Raw genomic sequence first — 18192 nt, forward strand, 5'->3', positions numbered from 1 at the left:
AAATAAAACAAGAAACGACTCTATAATGCATAAGTTTTTAAAGGACTTTCTGCAACTAGACAGTATTCTTTCATTTGAAAATACAATTTGAATGGAAAAAAAGGAAAAGAAGGCAATTACATTGGCAGAGAGTGTGCCTCACTGTATTTAAAACAATTAAGAACCACATGTGTTTTCATTTCTGTAACACTGCCTATTTATTCTAGCCGTGAACATTTTATTTCACTGTGGAACCTGCGCTCCAAATGGCTCAATCATGATTTGTTACATATGTGACCTTGCACAGGAGCCCAGTACCTTTCCAGGATCTGTGCCTGAAATATATCTCGTTAAACGGATGAAGGCTCTGAAATCCTTTAAGACAGCACCTATTGCTTTTTGTTAATGATTTCTGTTGCAATAGACAAACTAAAATGATAACTTGTACTTAACACTCAGCAAGCTGCCAGTACTTCTCATTCACTGAAAAGACAACCTCTAGTTCAACACTCCAGAACATCCTTACTCATTAGCTGCATCTTTTGCAAAGCAGATAACTTTTATTATGCAACTTTACAAGGACAAGATGCTAGATGTCTGACAAGTGATATCATTTGAGGCAGATGACAGCCTTAGGGAGCTGTATTTTTGGCTTCCTGTTTCTGACTTTTAAGTCTGTTACAGTTGTGTTTGCCACAGGATATCAACCTGTGTTGTTTTTTAACCCTTTCCAGCACTAGTGCCAAGTTAGGATTCAACATCAAATTATTGTGATAAGTGAGGAGTTTCAAAGAAATGCTGGTTGGGTTTTTTTTTCTCCTGTATAGCTCGAAAATTGTAAGGATTGACAATTAGTTCAATTAGATTTTCCATCAAGAAAAAATGAACATTCTTTTAAATTTTTTGTAGAAGATAATAGCAAACAAAAGACCTCGAAATGAGCTGTTGGGTCGTTGTCAGTGATTCAAAATCGCTATGTTGCAGGTATTTTTTTATTTGTTTCTACTCTCACTGGAGGAACTCTCACCAAGGTTTCACACAGATGATTGCTTCACAAGTGGTGTCTGAGAAGACGCTGAATGAAAAATTGTGCACAACGAAAGAGAGGTGGTCATTCATCCCATTTATCTCATTTGACTGCTACAGTAGTAACTATTTGGACTGATCATATTATACTGTTTCGTGAAAGAAGCCAGCATATGGCTTTGTTGCTTGTTCCAGACCCCCACAACACTTTGTGTAGAGTGCCTTCAGTTCTCAATGTTTAAAACAGATGCTGTCACCAAAACATATTGGTATTTTGAGATTATGTTGTCCCACTTAACACAGTTTAATTTCATGTGCATGCAGATCTATTTGGAATATATCCCCGAGGTGCTGCATGCTTGAAGTGGTGACCACTGGGTTTCAATGTTCAGTGTGGTAGGGGAGGAGGGCTGGCTGGGAAAGGGTCTGAAGTGGAGTATGTCAAAGCCATGAGTTACTTTCAATGGACCTGCTATCAGAAGGCTGCTAAGGAGAGATGCTAAAGAACACTGGGAAGCAAAAGATACCTTAACAAATTATCATTTGACACCAGGAAAGAATGAAGTAAATAATTCAGAATTAACATTCTCTGCACACCTTAACTTGTGTAAATGGCAAGATATTAACAGCTGCATTTGAATTCAGGTTTGAGTAGAAGGGCTCTGAGGAGCTCTGAGCAGTGCTTGGTGGTGATATTGTCGATTTCATTCATGAAGAAATAATGACATAAGTTCAGTGCATCAAACATCAAGATAACACTGAAGGACACAAACCTATTCATGTGCAGTGAGACCCCAGAAGTTCGCACGACTGTTCGCCAGATACTGCACAGTGCCGGAGGTGACTGTGCCCCGCTTGTTCTGCCAGTGGTTTTCCACTGGGTCTTCTAGTTTTGGCCATTGTTCTCAGTTTCCCCTATCCAGAAACTGAGTGCTGCTGGGACAGGAAGTAATGACCTTGGCAGGCATTTGTCTTTGAGAGTCTGAAGACAACATTCATGAGAAGTTGCTTACCTGCTAGTCAGGTTTAGCAGATATAAATGAACAAACATCCTGAAACTACTGGTGAAGTCTTGGACAGTTGCAGTTTCGGTTTTAGTTGCAGAGTAGACTGGCTGTTTTTCAGGGCTGGGGACTAGGTGAGACGCTGGTGGAAACCCTTGTTAAAATCCACTCTGAGAAATGCCACAGCCTGGACCACGGCCTTCAGCCCTCCAGTGCATTTTCCCCACTCCTGACCTAATTGCAAATCTTACTAAACTAATTAATCACTGAAGCCCAATCACAATGACAAGGTTGAAAGAGGTGACATTCCCCCAAATCTCCAATTTGTTTTTTAATCCCCACTGCAATTTAGTTTCTGAATGTCTTAATTTTTTTCCCTGTGTACGATCCACAACATTGTCAAGGTTAACCATACAGAACTGTTCTTGCAAGCTTATTCAATATGTATGATTTCTTTTACTGTTATTGCCAGCGACTTTATTTTTTCTCCTTTATGGAGGTGAAACTGGTAGAGGTAGTGTAAGGGGGGCTGTTGAGAATGGTGCATTAATCAAAAAGAATGACAAACCAGGTCTAGTGACAAGTGGAATAGTTGTACTGCCACTCGTTTTCTAAGAATGGGGGAATAACTTTATTAATCAACGGTTCCTGATTAATTGTTATAAAGTGTCATCCATAAATTTTCTTCCAATTTAATAATCCTTGCCAAAGTCTTAACAATATCCCCAGTGATTTGAGTTTTATTGAGGGCTGAGCTGTGGGAGATGTAGTGTCACAAATAGCTCAAGTAAGCCCAGACACCTCCTTGGACAATCTTCACAGCGATGACAGCTATGAAATACAATTATCTGTGTGATCTACTTAAGAATTCATCATCAGCCCCTGCCTTCTGAAGAAATCCAGAAAAAAAGCAGGACATACAAAAGAGGCTAACTGATAAGAAGGCATCATTTTCCTCCAGCCTTAAAACTGTAATTTGAAGCAAATTATTTTCTTTGCCTCCAGCTCATTGGATTACAGTTAGCATTATATTATAATTTTGTAAGCACAAATCCTTTGAATATATTTTTTTCAGAAAATAACTGAATTATGAATGCATGCAAAATACCTGAGAGCCAATTAAGCACCGAAAATAAATAAACAAATAGACTGTGCCAAGAAAATGTTCTCTATAACAAAAATGGGTATCTTTTTAACTCTTTCCCTCCTGGAATGTATCTCCTTAAAACTGGACCTTTCCCTTCACAGTGTGTGTGTGTGGATATGGGTGGGTGAGACAAGGACTTCTTGGCCCAGCATTCAGAGATGCATAACTGATTCGTTTTATTCAAATTTCAATGGTAAAGTACAAACTGGAGGAAGTATTATATTCAGTGAGACTGTAACGATTCTAGAGAAGCAGGAATGACTGAGCAGAATAAAGAAGATGTTCCTGTGATTCATGTACGTTATTATGCTTTTATTATACATGGCTTCATGCTGGAGGGATGACAATGAAGTAAGGCAGTGAAGAATGGGGAAGATTCAGTATTTTTACCCTGCACAAATCCTTTACTTGCCACCTGCTTTGTTATAACTCCTTAGTTACCAAATGTACTTATTTCTCATTTTAAATTTACCACTTCTTACATCAAATTAAACCTTTTACTATTATGATTTTAGATACTGGTAAATTGATTTTTTATTTGCTTGTCTGATGAATTTGGCCAGGGCATTATGATCTCTTTGGCCAAAATATCAGATACCCCATTGACTAGTTTGTTGGGTATCAATGTGCATTAAATCAGCTTGAACACAACACAGCATGGATTCCACAAGGTCTTGAAAAACCCTTCCCCTCTCATTTGTCCAGTAGGTTTCCACTGATGAGATTGAAATGCACATCCTCCAAATCCATCCGTTGTGAATAAAGGGGGCTTTGGACAAGGAAGAGTACAGTACGAATACAGTATGTCTCATGTTTTTGCCAGAGACTCCAAATGTAAGGACAGCAATTTGAAGTCTCCTGGGCTTCACTGTAAAAAAAAGCCAACGTGAGGTAATAGGGAAATAAATTGATTGGGATGCTACAGGAAATTCACTGAACTATGTGCAGGTGTGCAAGTGGAAGAGAAGAACAAGCAGCAGTGATTCAAAAAATGTGTTTCTGCTTTCCCCAGTGAGCAATGTTAAACACAGCAGTTTGTGGCAAGAAAAATTAATGACCTTCATTCTACAGATTCCATTCTTCGTTACAAAATGGGTTCTGATATACTGTATATAAATTACTTTGAACTGTAAAGCACACTTTTTAAGGCTTTTTTTTACTACTTGAGAATTACAGACACATAAGGCAGATATAATGTCAATTCTTTAAAAATGTGAGACAGGAAGTGGATGGATTTTTGTATCCTAAGTAGAGGCAGTGCAATAGTAATGGAAGTGTTTATATGAATATTTGACAAGTGCCAACTAAGCTAATGGGAAATGAACTTTACAGTAAGGGTTAATCCACAGAGGAATGTGTTCTTGATCACTGGCTATTTGCAATTCACTCTTACTGCATGCCACCTGTTGTGATTCTACCTCCCACACTATTCACTCATAAAATGATCTAAAAAGCGTGCAAACAACACAGTAGAGAGTCAGATTACATTTTCTCTTTCTAAATGTCACTTCCATATAGAGTTACTCCAGTACTGGTAATCAGCCGTTTATGGGTTGTGTGTTCTGCAGTAAATATGGAGGCCAAAGTCTGGACATGTTATTTAGTTTAGTGTTCCCTCAAAGCCTCTGTTAAAACTCTTTTGTTATGAACGAGCACTAGGTTTTCATCCAACAGCCCACTGAACCGAAGTATTTGTACTGTTAATAAAAAACAGACCTTGTGTTTGTTCATTTGTTTTTTCAGCCAGTCTTTCTGGTGTCCCAAAGGCTGCCTCAGAGTCTCTCTTCTGAGGCATCGTTTCCAATGAGAAGCCCAATGCAAATAGAATGTAATGATTCTGAACAATGCTACTCATTAATTATAAAATATTTCATAAAAACCTGCAAGTCAACAGATCCATAATAGGCTTCGTGTAAGCTCTTGAAAGCTAATGAAAGCAAAATTGACTGCAAAAGAACTGATTTTATGCAACCCTATTCCTGTTCACAGAGTTTCCTATGTTTTTGTGGGTACCCATTGACTTGTGAATGCGAATAAATGGAGATCCTTGGACACATTAAAGGATGCCCGATGGACAACATTAGAAAGGTTTCAACACAGAATCATTCAGGCCATCTAGCTCATTTGTTGGTTAATAGAGAATTGATCCAGGGATCTCATTGAGCTGTTTCTTGAAAGAAGCCAGGTGATAACTTTGATAACACTGTAGGGTAACTTGTTCTATACTCCCACAACCCTCCGTGTAAAAGACTGCCTCCACTTGAACTTGAACTTGAACTTTATTGCCACATGTAACCGGTACTGGTACAATGGAATTCTTACTTACAGAAAGTCTCTCGATTGTAAAACAAGTGTAAAAAACAAAACAAAGTGCAAACAGTGCATCAAGACAATATACAAACAAACAGTAGACAATGTACAAGTAAACATGTAGACAGTTTCAATGTAAACAATACAGACATGTAAACAATGACTGGAGATGTGCAATAGATAAGAAATCATAATGAGGTAGATGGTGATGGTGTAGGTGTGGTCCGAGGGGCATGGCTAAATGTGTTCACCAATCTCACTGCTTGTGGATAGAAACTATTGAAGAATCTAGTGGTAAATGTCCGTATGCTCTTATATCTCTTGCCTGAGGGCAGTGGGATGAAGAGCTCATGCCCGGGGTGGTGACTGTCCTCTGTGATGGCCAGAATTCTACCATAGCAGTGGTCCTCATAGAGCTGTTTAATCTCCTTTCTTTCTCGCGAAGAGGTGTTGCCATACCTCACGTTGATCCTGTTGGTGAGGATGCTCTCGATGGTGCAGCGGTAGAAGTTCACCAACACATGTATTGGCATCCCCCATCGCTTGAGGCACCTCAAGAAATAAAGGTGCTACTGAGCCGTCTTCATGATAGAGTCAGTGTTCACAGTCCAGGTTAGATCTTTAGAGATGTGAATTCCCCAAAACCTAAAGCTGGTGACTGTTTCCACTTCCGTCATCAATACTGAGTGGGCTGTGTGTGTGTGGCCTGTGTCTCCGAAAGTCCACTATTAGCTCTTTCGTTTTCTTTACGTTCAAGTCCAGGTTATTGCTATGACATTACCTAAGCAGCTGTACGACTTCATCCCTGTAAGTTTCCAATTCTTAGTTTCAATTTTGAAAACAGAATGTTCCCAACAAACACAACGTTTTGAGATATTGCTGTACCTTTACCCACAGTTCAATTGCACTTGCATACAATTTTTTTTCTACTCATGAGGCCTGAAATGCACTTCCCTGTAGTTGCACTTGTGTCAACAGGTTCATGTTTCACTGTTGATTTAGAAGTAGACTAGATTGACTTTGTCAGTGCTTTTGAGGATTTTTAATACTTAAATCAGGTGTCATCTCTGCGCAAGACTAAAGAGATTTCATTTTTTGGTCCACCACAATAGGATATTCCTTTGAGTTTGGGAACATACTATACCTGGTAGATCTACTCTGGACTAAGTCCAGAGCAATAATGTATATCATGGAGACTCAAAATCGTAGGCAATATTCTTAATTAAGTCTTACTAGAGCAGTTAAATCATTAAAGTAGTTCCTTTTTTTTTGCTCTTGCAAAGCCTGGATTCACATCATTTGTTTCATTTAGAGTTCCTTATCTGTCCCACCCAAGTTCCATTTTGACCGCCATTTGCTGAACATGAGCATGAGGACCCTTACTGTCAATTTGTGAGCCACGCACCAATTATATTGGACACACAGTACACTTAACCACATTACACTGGACACACAGATCACTTAATCAATCTATGGTATTAAAGCTACACTCTGAGGGAAGCAGCTGTCCTATCATTTCATATACAGCCATATAGTTCCTTCAGGCTGTCTGCACTCCCCTTATTGAGTGCTACAGAGCATCAGAAATTTCTGCCACTGGTTACTCCTGAGAATCATTCTGTCCACAGAAAACCAAAAGTTCTCTAAATCAAAGGGTGGAAGCATTTGTTCTAATCTAGAATGGTGTACTGATGAAATATATACTGTAGGCATATAGCCTGCCTCTGAGAATAAATGTCGCACAGACATTACACACAGTTTCACCAAATCTCCGTGCTTTGAGCACAGGATTTGATAGTGTAGAGAACTGTGTGCACAGAAGGTCCAGTTTCTTCACAAGGATTTCTGAGGAGTGAAGACGGTCAACAAGGCAGAGTCTAAAACTGACAGAGAATAGGGAAATACACACGACTGCAGTTCAATGCACAACAAGGAAAGAGTGTATGGGAACTGTAAGTCCTAAAAAAGGGGGCCAGACAGCAGTTACAAAACAAAGGCATTCCTCAACTCCTTCAACACGCTTTTTTTCTATCAACACTCATAAAAATGCAGAAAAAAATTGGATTTGACCTGTGCTGCTCTCCAAGTTAAACTGTCCATTATGCAGTTGCTCGGAATCGGCTTGAAATGGGTAGTCTTTCATAAATTTCTTTAAACAGGTGTTGGCTTCTGTGGCAGCTTGAGAGATGCATCTACAAAACCGTATTTAACCACTGTTTGGTGGGAAATTGATTTTTGCTTCTTTTAGTAGTGCTGTAGATTGGCATTGACAATGTAGCTCTTTCGAGTTAAAACCCACCCACACCAGCAAGCAGACTGTGAACTGTTTAAAGTAGGACCGAGTAGTTATGTGTGCGCTGTGCAAATTGGTACATTCCCATCCTTCACTGAGCTTCCCCTTGGCTCACTCTGTGTCAGTACCAAAACTAATGACATCCAATTCCCTGGAAAAACCACAGCGTGTGTCAGAATATCCCCATGTGAATTCATAATACGGTATCACTGTTTCCAATACTGTACGTTGACTATGCCTGTTAGTTTTCCTGTATAGAAGGAAGGAAGTGGAAATTAGTACAGCTTTCCTTTCTTCCGTGCTGTCAAATATCTTCTGTCGACTACAATTCAGTAAAAAAAGCTATTTTCATTCTATGTCCGCTAATTAGTAGCATACTTTCCTGGTTACATTGTATCTGGGTCCTCCAGTCAACATAGCTACAGTCTTTGAGTGCTACGCATTGAAAATAATCAACCTGTGTGAGCCAAAATGGCTTCCATATTGTATATAAGTGTGTCTGTTGAGAAGTCTGCATCTAGTTTAAATGGCAGAAACTCAGGATCCCCTTTCTTCTCTTGTAACATTTCCTTCACTTAAACAATTATCGAATTCCTCTTTATTAAGACTGCAGGTAGAACAAAGAGTTTTAAGATTCAGGCATCAGAACCTCGCTGTGCGTTTTTTTTTTCCACTCAGTGGATTATATAATTAAAGTGCAGAGCGTTCAAAGTATGAAGTATATGTACCATGGCATGACTGTTTTTTGTATTTTTTTGTCACTTCCCCCCCCCCCCCCATCAGTTTAATTAGCTTACATTTGTCTCAGCTTTTCTGTGCTCCGTTTGTTTGCCTTCTCGTCAGGGCTGACATCGGCCAATTAGTAGAGTGAAAGTGTTTAACCTCCACGGTGTGCAGTGCAGAGAGGAGTGAGGTGTTTGCTTACAGCCTGTGAGAAGTGTGCCATAGAAAAAAGGGTTAGGGTTGTGGAGGGAGGGGTGAGTGTTTTACCAAATTTCTCTCAGGAGGTTTGCCACCAATGGCTATAACAACAGCAAAACTGTTTGGAAAACATTCATAGTTCTCAGCATCCTTAATTACAACCAAAACATCACTCATTTCTTTTTTGAAGGTGTCTGAACTCCCCCTCAGAATTTTTCTGCTCTCTCTGAAAAGCAACTGAATAATATATATATATATTCGAATACAATACACGTGTACGTAAATGTGTTTTTTTTTCTCTGTCAAAAATATAAAAGTTTATCTAAAATTCCAAAATCTTTGAAAGGAGTCCTCTGAGTTTCTTCAAAGCAGCTGTAATGGTAAAATTATAATATTTATCTGCCTGTGACTGGAAATAGTCCTGTTAGCTTGATTGATGGGTTCTACACAGAATGACTGTGTTTTTTGAAGTATATGATTCTGAAGTATCCATACATCTTCCTGGAGATAAGTGATTCGACTCACTCTTGCATGCTCAAGCACACTGTGCTTGTACAGAACTTGAAGCTCTGTGACACAGCAATGGTCAGAGCTCATATCCTCAGTCTAATACAATTTTGCTGAAACAAATCTGTAAAATAAAAGACGTATCGTACTTAGTTTATTGTGAGATAATGTGTTTTGATGTGGTATGACAACAGCTTTACTTTTTACACATACAGTATTTTATTCATTGATTTCAGTCCAAACAAGCTCTAACCATTAATGGGTACAGCACATGAGCTGACTGAAGAATATAATGTTAAATTTTGGCACATATACAGTTGTAGAAAGAGACCAAAATTTGGTTGTCTACATCCGTCAAGAAGATTAACTGTGTTCCATCCACAGCTGTATGTTTGTGATTTCCTTTGGTGACATAAGTCCATTCTTTTATTTTTTGGGGTGGTTAGGATAGGAGAACAGTGGTGTGGAGGAAACCATCAGAAGGATGAGAAGAGGAGACTCTGGGCTCAGCAGTCCACTGTGAAACACAGAGGAGGAAACCACAAGCCTAAGGTGTGTGTGGCAGCTTTAGATAGCAGAGAACGTACAGACATGCCCTCTCACAGAAGACAGAGAGAAAACCTGAGAACCTGCATAAATGAAGAATGAAGAAGGAATCTGCAGAAATCAACTAAGGTAGAAATTTAAAGTTTAGTTCCCAAAAAGATCAAGTGCACCCACTTTCTGCCTGTTCCTACATGAATGTCAGTAAATCTGACACAGAAACAGTATTTAAAAGATGTGTCGTTGTAGAATTTTTAAAGTTGACTGTGTAATAAATACAAATAAATAGCTATTTTTTGGACTATATACTCTTTTAGATTTTAAGAAAATAACACTTACAGTAGGTAACACTTGTTCACACTATGGGTTATAACATACTTTTCTGCCAAACTAAGTTGATATAATTTTCTTTTATGAAATAAAAAACAGACTCCCTGTGTTTCAGGACCAAAATGAATAGTTTTTTTTAGAAGAAAAATGCTTGGACTTCTTAATTAGCAGCACATCTTGCCACTTCAATGTGTTACTTTCTTCTGTGGAAAAAGCGCAGACAGAGATGAATGTATCTAACAAGACTCTGTAGTTTGTTGGGAATGTTATGGTGCATTATATTCTAGAAGGTACATGTAATTTAATACAGGAAGTGTTTCAGGATTCCAAATTAGGTTGTATATTCCCATTCTGATAGCATCAAAAGCAAAATGACAAGATTTTCATCTTTTCTTGAAAGAATCCAGGGTATTAGCTATAAAAAACATGTCCAGGCAGCTTGTTACATTCTCCCACAAACCTTTGTGTAATGAAATGTCTCTTTATGGTCTCGTCGTGTTGCTGTATGCTTCTTTGAGTGAGATTGGCTTGGTGTTAGGGTTAGGGTTGGAACCGGTGATTAGGGTTAGGGTCACAGTTAGGATTAGGGTTAGGAAAGGCAGAGCTGCAGACATTACCCAGGGTTAAACACCTTCATGGCCTGAAAATCTGCTGTTTCTTTTTTAATCCTGTTAAGCACCAGCTATGGGTGGGTAAATGGTTATACCACTGGTTTTAGCAAAAAACAATTCATTTCACAACATGCTTAGAAAAAGAAACACTGATGTATCAGCCCGAAACAAGCCCTCCTTATTGAATGTGTTAAGGCATGACAAAGTTTTCAGAGCACTGCGTTTTTTAAGAACTTTGACTGGTGTGGCAGGGGCATGACACTGTACCTGAATAAAAGTCTTTTCGCTGGTATTTTTTTTGCATTATCCCATTCATGCACACTTCAAATAATTATATATCATTACTCGTGACTCTGCTCCCTTGATTTCTTTTGTCTTTTTTTGCAAGATATTGTGTTCCTGGACCCAATCAGTGCATTTGTGTCTGTCTTTAGACTAGATTTGCATACTGTGTTAACTTACATCTGTAAAAGAGTGGGAGCAGCCATGTGATTGCTGTGGGGCACCAGTAGCGCTCTTAGCGTCAGTCACTCAGACAGTACAGGCCACAGCACATCAGCAGAAGTGACATGAAGAGAAGTGATGTTGCTTTCTGGTTCCCAAGACAGACGCATTAGCATATTTATACATCATTCAGATTGCACCCTAGAACACAATATTCTGAAAATACGAAGTGGGATGATAAAACGTGGAAAATAGGTCAACTTATTATTGATTTGTATATACAAATTATACAAAGAACAAAATTGGGGCAAAATTCTTCATTAAAAGTTTGAATCTTTATGAATTGCACCAGCTGTACTATAAAATAAAGAGTCCGTAATATATAATACTATGTCCAAGCCTGAAAGAGAAAAAGACTATTGTGTTAAAGGGGTTAATGAGAGTTCTCTTGTTTTTATCCTAGCCAGTGGCAAAATACTAATCTCTCGACAGTGTAATGACACAACACTTCTAGGAATTGTTCCTGCAGTGGTAACTGTTTATATTTTGGTGATAGTTTCCTTACTGACCTGTGGCACATTTACAAAAAAAAATGGGACAGTTTAAAAAAAATAATCCCATTAGGTTTTTTTGCATTGTTACTTTTCTGGCATGTTTCTGAGGTAGTTAGAGTAGAAAGGGAAAAAACAGTAGGAAGACACTGAGGGAAAACTTGGGCTAGTGTACCATTTTGCCCTCGTCTTCCCAGCACCAGAGTCAATGTGTAAGAAATAGAAACCCTCTCAATAAGTTTTCACAGAGATTTCACATGCTCCCACCAGGTGAAAATGCACTAAAAGGAAACAAATCTGTCTCAGCTATTGAAATCTTTCAGCGAATTAAGAGAGATCAAAATTTAATTAGTCAGGAGTTGCCTGTCACATGAGAACAGGAATGTGAAATGAAATGTGGGCCTTCTGAAAACAAGGCCCCTATTTCATTCCGTCGTTGGCACTTACAGATTCTCCTACCACACCAACTGAACCCTTACAATCAGTACATCATCCAAGTACAGGGTCAAGCAAGATATACAGACACTGACTGACACCAGAGCTGTGAGAATGGTCTCGTTCTAAAGTGGAAAATGAAGGTTTCTTATGTACAGTAGCATTCTGGGGCAAGAGCAGTGGCAATGTGGCTAAGGATCTGTGCCTGTGGCTGGAAGGTTGCTGGTTCAAATCCCATGGCTGGCAGAGGAATCCTACTCCCTTGGGCCCTTGAGCAAGGCCCTTAACCCCAACTGCTCCAGGGGTGCCATATAAGTGGCTCACCCTGCGCTCTGACCCCAAGCTTCTCTCTCCCTGCCTGTGTGTCTCATAGAGAGCAAGCTGGGGGTATGTGAAAAAAGACAAATTCCTAATGCAGGAAATTGTATATGGCCAATAAAGTGATCTTATCTTCTGGGATGAAAGGCTGGATGTTGTCTGTGTTGGATTCCTTATTGCAAATGCAGACTGTAAAAGCTGAGAATTTTTAAAACATGCAGAATAAACCCAGGGGATCGATAAGGGGCCGATTAACTCCAACGAATAGCTCACAGATCTGGTCCAGGCCGCAGGGGAGAGAGAAGCACTAGAACCACTCTGCTGAGGGACAGGTAGAGGGCTAGGGACCAAGCTGGGGTTGAACCCCAAACGCTGTTAGTGCCAGCACCATGCTCAAAGCACCTGAATCACCTGAGTTCTCATATGAACACTTTCAAATGTCTGTTAATCAAATTACAGGAGAAATACAAATCTGCTTGAGGTGGAATGGGGTATATATTTTTATACATGAGATAAAACCCAATAAAGCCAGAACCATTTTGTGATCCCCCTTTAATCAAGAAAGGGCTCTGCAAAATGTTCATCACGTAAAATACGTGACTTTCAAACTGCTGATTTTCATTTCCACACACATACTTTTCCAAATCCATTTTCGTGTGTGCCCTACAGTACTGTGTTCTTAGGACAGTGCATTTTCTACTGCATGTCACATATAACTTAAAGTAAAACATGAATTTCTAAATAACAGCATTTAGAATTTATCTGCAGTAAAGTACCATTCTCAACATTTATTTTCTAAAGGCCCCATTATGATACACTCATTCCTCAACAAAGAAGTAATGAGAACGTCACTGCAGAGAATCCAAAAAGACCTTTTTGAAAAGGCTAAATATTCACAGGCATTTTTACCGGGACTGTTAGAGTTTTAATCCAGTTCACTCCCTCCGGGGGCAGTTGCTATGCAGCGTGTCCTTGGTATTATTTCACTGGGATTACAGATACTGGAAATAACAGCCGGGCATGTTGTGAAAATATCGCTCATACACAATGATGAAACATATTTATTTTGCTTTCAATTAATATGCAGTGGCCCAGGGGACTGTTGCAGAAGTGACTTTTTACACACACTACTGTGCCATTGTGGTTTTAACTGGACCCCCCACTCTTTTTTCCAGCTAAATCAATTGGTTGAAGAAAGCTTGATCTGTTTTTTGTGGTTGCTCTTATCCCTCCCAAGCTTTTGTTAAAAAGAAAGGCTGTGGCAAAAGGGTAAATCTAAATAGACCAGCAGGAACTAGAGGTATCCCATATGAAATTATGCAAATCTAAAATAAATGCATAAAGTTTACATTTTCAAAGTCTTCTCTCGATAAGTAGTTATGTTCTCGTTTGTCACAGCTGAATACATTTATCTATATACAGTATATACAGTAGATGGAGCATACATCTGTACCCAATGGAGACAAAGCCAGTGGGTGTACTTTTGCATTTTCATTATTAGATCATTTTGAACTGAAAGGTTAAAAAGAAAGACTTACTTTTTGTGTTTTATGTACTTTTAGGTTTGTATGAAACATTCGAAGACTTTTTCTGCAGCAATAAATTATTTAAACAGTGATTTTATTCCAGATGAACACTCAAAACAATTACTCAGACAATCTAAAATCTAGTAACCAGGCAACTAAATACTTTTTTTATAATTAATGGGTTGGATTTGTTTGTGTTTTCAGTATTAAAGGGGCCTTCCCAGTTTTGTAGTCTTTCTGTTTGTGCTGAATGAGTACAATATGTGTGCCTTCATTTGGATTGCCAAGAGGGTTGTTTAACAGTGTGATGATTTGAAAGAAACAGGGACTTGAAACCTTGAACCTGTGACTATGCCTGTAGGCCTGTCGATTCCACCCTTTTTAAAATAAATGCAGCCTACAGAATAGCATTGCTCAGGGTGGTGATCTTTATGCAAGACGAAACAAAACCATTTCTTATCTGATTATTCTGCAAAATTTGTGAACGTTACCTTATATCTATGTATATCATTATTCACACTATAAGACTGTATATTTTAACTAGGACCAGGAAATCTTATATCACTAGAATACCTAAGCGGTCCTATTTAAATGTGGTATTTTTAAACACTGGTGTGTGGAATGTTTTTAGATTTTGTGCACCGAACCATGTTTAAAAAGGCTCTTTCTATGTCAAAATTAAAAGATGTCACTCACAAACAAGTGGCCCAAGTACCATGTTAGGACCCTGCATTTGTAGCCCGGTTATTCCTGATTTGTTATGTTTAATAGATAACACTTGTCTGTGATGGAGTGGCTTGTACTACCCAGGGCTCCTTGAACCCTGTGCCTACTGGATTAGGCTCCAGCTCATCGCCACCCTCAAAGGATAAAGCAGATACTGAAGATTGATGGAGGGAGAGATAGTGCTTGTTAAGCTCTACTTATCTGTCAATGATGCCTCTTCCAACTTTACCACAACAGTCATTCATCCTTGGAGCAAGTGGTAATTAAGATTTTGTCTTTACAGATTCAGGGGACTGATATTTATGTCTCTAGCTATATTCCATTAAGTCTTGTAAAATCCAAGGTTTTCAGCAACAAACAACAACAATAAAAACATATCAATACTATACTGATGCCACACTGGCAGATCAGTTATAAATTGGTGTCCTTTACTGTGTAAATGCAAAAAAAAAAACCCACAGAGTTTTGCTCACACAAATAATTTAATATGTAAATGCAGGGAAATGTTCCCCCCCCCCCCAATCATGTGGTGGAAATGAATTAATTTCCATCTTTGTGTTTTTAAGGAGCAAAAGGCTTACGAGACCTGAGTCCAAATGCTGCTGCTTGAGTGAAGGCACACCAGCCAGGAATAAATTGACTAAATTCATTCCTAAATCTGTTGATGAAAGACGTTGGAGGGCTTCACGGCGCAGGATGGAAAAAGGTGAGAGTGTGAACCATACGGAGCTCATGGAGGGAGCTATATGACATCTGTCAGAGTTGGGGAAATATTACAGCCCTGCTCTGGCCAGGGTCAGATATCCCCCCTGTAGTCACTTAAGTTGTCATTGACATTGTGACACTTCTTTGGCAATAATAGCAGAGGCCTCCCATCACACAGGCGTAGAGCGCGCAGGTTTTTGAATAAATGTATTTCAAATGACTCTTCCCTGATGCAGTTCGCCTGCAATGCTTCTATCTGAGGGACACTGCTTCCCTCCGGTTGGAGTTCAAAGAGGGCTGGGACATAGGAAGGTCGAGAATAAACTTACAAAAGAGACTTACAAAATATGTATACTTGTTGGTTTTTTAAAAGTATATAAGATTGGCTACTAGGTTCAGCTGTGCATTTTCTTCCCAAGGCCCAGTCCACTCTGCTGGGGTAACTCATGTGTGAGCAAAGTAACTTGAAGTCTTCAGGTCTCAGAAGCTACCTAGTTGCTCATCACAGGCCTTGGCTCAGTCAGTAGATAACAAGCTGGGCAAATAAGTATCTCCCTGGATCCTACTCTGGAAATGTCAGTGTAACAGGAGGCACACGGATCCCAGACAATTCCAGCCTCCACGGGCTAATGCATGCGAGCTGAGTTTGAGGACTTTTAAGAAATCAAGCCTCCTGTATATTCTGTTTTCAGTTTTCAAATCCCTCCCACATAGTTTCCGTATTGACATGGTTGCAGACAATCCAGCAGGGGTACGCCAACATGAATGGCACAACTGCGGTACATCTATGACTGCAATGTCCGCATTCTCAACAGCTTTTCAGCTCTCAACTCTAGGCTCTGTTTTCCTTACTTCAAATACTGCATGGGGCAAGGGGATTGTCGCTGTTTGTAGAATCACTGCCCTGCTGAAAAAGTGGCTTGTTTTGTTTAATATGAGATTGTGTATGGGCCTCAAATGGTTTAAAGAAATGGGCTCTGACTGATCAATTCATTTTTAAGTGATGATTATTAGCTTTAAAGACAGAGGCTTTTTAGTTTATGTAGATTTCCCCTTATTCTGAAATTATGAAATGCGGGTGCTACTGCCAACAATAATGCTAAAAACACTACTATCAATAACAATACTAGTGAAATCCTTTATTTAAATAACTCTTTCGTCCCAAAAGCTTTCCAAAGTGCTTTACTGATAAAACAAGTGAAAATGGTTTCAGTTACCCCCTACTGAAGTTCATTTCCTCTCGGATGACAAACTCTACAAACTTATTAGAGAGGTTTGGATCTACTTATCAAACAAGAGTGCACTAGAGGGGGCATATTAAGATCCCAGACTGACAGGATTCAGTCAACACACCTGAGTTTGTATTATTGCTCTTCAGTGACCTCTGTTTTGAACTTACCTATACAGTATGTGCCTTAGTTTTCCCAGTAGTACCACAGGTTGATAAATAAGAAAACATTTAACAGCTGAAGGTCTTGAACAGTCTCTGCCAGACTTAAATTGTAATGTGTCAGAATATACTAAAAACACCATGTAAGAATTTGTGTTTAGTGCTAGATTAACATCTCGTCTAGTGTGCAAACCACTTTCTTCTGCACAATTTATGTTTCATTTTCCATTTCATAGCCACCCTTCCTGTTGGCAACAGCTCCTGGAGGGGCAGAACAGGGGCTGGTGGTCAAGATTCTCCGACGCAATCGACTTTGGACTCACGACGAGCTCCACAGCTCCTTACAGGAGACGCCGCCGCTCTCAGTGGAACAGGAGGAATGCTACAGCTCTCAGTGAGACGAGAGAGTGCAAGCCCTGGCAGGGTGGTGCGAATTGTGAATCACCATCCAAGGATTCCCAGTTACAATGTCTGACAGACCCCATCTCCTGGTGACAATATAGACACAGACCTGGACAGCACTCTTCCAGTAAGTGAAATGCAGCTCAGTGTGCATGGCAATGTCTCCCTTACACGGATTTAAACTAAAAAGAAAAAGTATATTATTAGTGAGGACATAAAAAGGCTACAAACAAGAGGAAGCCCTTCTAGCTCATTTGTGTTGTCAGTAGCTACTGTAATTGATCTGAGGATTTCATCCAGCTGTTTGTTGAAAGAAGCCAAGGCTTCAACAGTGTGTCTGGGCAGCTTGTTCTAGACTCCCACAACTGATATTAATTTGGCAAATGTCTTAATCCAAAATGTACCTTGAATAAAAAAAAAAAAATGTATTACTTTATTGCAGCATACAATAGACCCATGTAGCACTAAAAGAAAAGGCTCTGTAATGGTAAGGAGTGGTCACATTGCTGGAAATTAAAATAAAGTTATATATTTAGGCAAAATATAACACCAATACAATATTTTATCTAGATAAACATTAAAAGCATTAGACTAGTGCAGTGAAGGTGATAACCGTTTGAACTGTTGCACAGCAAACTTAATTCTCTGGGCACAGACGTGACTAAATTCATCATTCAATAAATGTTTTGTAATTATGTCAATAAGTTTTCATTAAAAAAAGGTTTCAGGAAACCAATTGGTAGAATAGGAGGATCCTTATGCGGAACTGTGAATCCTGCAGAATGCACAAAAGAACAGGCACAATCCAAAAGACAAAATCCAGGGGCTTGGCCAATTAGGGAGGCAATGAGTCAGGTAACCAGGGAAATCCAAAAAGTGTGGTCAAAAAGGTAGGAGCAAAGATTTGATACCAGGAGATCATTCAAAAGGCTTGGAAACACACACAAGAGAATTCTACTGGAGGCTTCTCAATAGTGAGGATGGGTTGGTGTGTGAGGGAACTTTAAATACTGAAGGGAAAGGG

At 39.3% G+C, this 18192-nt stretch overlaps 1 long non-coding RNA gene across 4 annotated transcripts in view; it reads left to right on the forward strand.

Annotated features, from left to right (window-relative positions):
* Window positions 1-9638: 9638 nt before the first annotated feature.
* LOC107078585 (uncharacterized) overlaps window positions 9639-18192 on the forward strand; it is a 28708-nt gene continuing 20154 nt past the window's right edge. For 2 of the 4 annotated variants that reach the window (XR_011190684.1, XR_011190685.1), the window contains exons 1-3: window positions 9639-9862; window positions 15238-15377; window positions 17003-17295. This is a non-coding gene — a long non-coding RNA (uncharacterized lncRNA). Of the gene's footprint in view, window positions 9863-14554; window positions 14931-15237; window positions 15378-17002; window positions 17296-18192 lie in introns of those variants that run through there. The other 2 variants (XR_011190686.1, XR_001479544.2) reach the window with 2 other exon arrangements.

The sequence above is a fragment of the Lepisosteus oculatus genome, chromosome 10 (genome assembly GCF_040954835.1).
Source record: "Lepisosteus oculatus isolate fLepOcu1 chromosome 10, fLepOcu1.hap2, whole genome shotgun sequence".
Lineage (NCBI taxonomy): Eukaryota > Metazoa > Chordata > Actinopteri > Semionotiformes > Lepisosteidae > Lepisosteus > Lepisosteus oculatus.